The sequence below is a fragment of the Octopus bimaculoides genome, chromosome 9, assembly GCF_001194135.2.
Source record: "Octopus bimaculoides isolate UCB-OBI-ISO-001 chromosome 9, ASM119413v2, whole genome shotgun sequence".
Classification (NCBI taxonomy): Eukaryota; Metazoa; Mollusca; class Cephalopoda; order Octopoda; family Octopodidae; genus Octopus; species Octopus bimaculoides.
This window is the reverse complement of record NC_068989.1, coordinates 76,381,912-76,383,822: the sequence shown is the minus strand read 5'-3', so window position 1 is coordinate 76,383,822 and position 1,911 is coordinate 76,381,912.

Sequence of the window (1,911 nt, the reverse complement as noted above, 5' to 3'; positions counted from 1 at the left end):
ATATATATATATATATATATATAAGTAATGAGGTCGTTCGACTAAAAATTGACTACAGTTGAGAGCAGTAGACCAGACGGCTGAAGACAAATTGCCTCCATAGGACCAGCATAGTTTTCTGGTCCCTTTTTCTAAAGTTCTCAGAATTCATCCTGCCATTCGACTGAACACTGCCACCATTTTGGTGACATGCAAGTGAAACGAGGGATCATTTCTCATATCAATCCCAAGATCACACACCGTATGTGATTCTATGATTGCCGCTCCTTTTGGCCCAAAATATTGTTGGTGGGACTTCTGAACACCAATCATCTGGTAGCAGAGGGCTTGGAATTTTCCTGCATTAATTGCATGTTGTTGTCCTCAGCCCATTTATATATGTGGCACCTAGATCTTTCTGTAGAAGATTAGCATCAGAAGGTTCCTTGATTACTTGTAGTACTTTCGTGGCTGTCTGTTTAACTGACAGCATATCTGAAAGAGCCACCATGAACAGCAGCGGCCCCAATACAGTCCCCTAAGATACTCCAGTGTCTAGTAATGTCTCCGTGTAGAGGGCTCCGTTGGCTCCTACAGCCTGGTTTCTGTCTTTTAAGAAGTCGCGCAACCACTCTCCGATTCTCCCAATTCTGCTGAGTTACCGTAGTTTGTGACATTTCATCCAGTGATCAACCTAATCAAAGGGCTTCCGAAAGTCATAATCTATTACATCCACGTTTGAGCGATTCAGTAATTGTTTCAACATTCAGTCATGGTGCTGCAAAAGCTGTGTAAGGCAGCTTCTTCCTGAGCGAAAATCATGCCAGGAAACAAGTCATTATCTTCAAGGAACGCAATCAGTTTCTTCCTGACAATGCGCTCCATGGCTTTGCTGATATGAGAAGTTAGAGAGATAATTCTTAGCATCTGCTTTGCTACCTCACTTATGGATGGGGCATATTATGCTTTCCTTTAACTTTTTGGGAAGTCTACCAGTTGCGAGGAAGCTCTAGAAGAGAGGATTTGAAATGGTCTTGCTAGGAGAATTGCTGAGAATCTATCACAACCTGTGGCTGAATTTGAGCTCATTTCATCAATGGCTGATATCACATCAGTTTCCTCTATGTTGATGCTATCAATAATTGCCATTTCGTTATGTAGAGCTGTGGAGCCAAAGAACTTACCAGACATAGCTACTTGCAAGTGTCCCAAAGGAGTAGTGAAAACACTCTTGCATTGCGCATTCAGTATTCACTGATCTGGGGGTCTGCAGTCGGTGAGCCATTTTCTTCAAATAATGGCCCTATTTGTACCGTATTGAAGCAGATTTATTTGCATATCTATAGTAGGTTTTAAGGTTTGTTTTAACATTTTGGACAGCCCTGGCCTCCATTTCTGTCCTCTCCTTTTCATGGAAGTGTTTGAGTTCATTTTCGATCTCGAGCAATGTTTGTTTGAGATAGTTATTCTTTACTGGCCTATTTAGACGATTTGAGATTTTTTCTCGTCGTCTCATTAGAATTCTCCCATCCCTGGGTACTCTATCTTACTGCTTGCTTGGCATTTTCTCTGGAGCAAACTTACTGCAGATGTCACGATGATCGTCATAACATGTTGTAGCTTTATCGCAATATCTTCTGTTGAGAGACTGGCAGACCAGTTCTGTTCCATAACCGCTTTCTCGATACCCTTCCAATCAGCTTTGTGAAAGTTCAGGCTGGAGAGGAGTTGGGTGCGTCTAGTAACTTGCATGTCTGCTTTATTCATTAGAAAAATCTTTAAAATTTTCACTCTCCCTTTTATCGAATAAATATTCTGTAACCCTCGTAAGTGCTCTTTTTTTACGTACTCCTTTACTGTTTTACTCTTTTACTTGTTTCAGTCATTTGACTGCGGCCATGCTGGAGCACCGCCTTTAGTCGAGAAAATCGA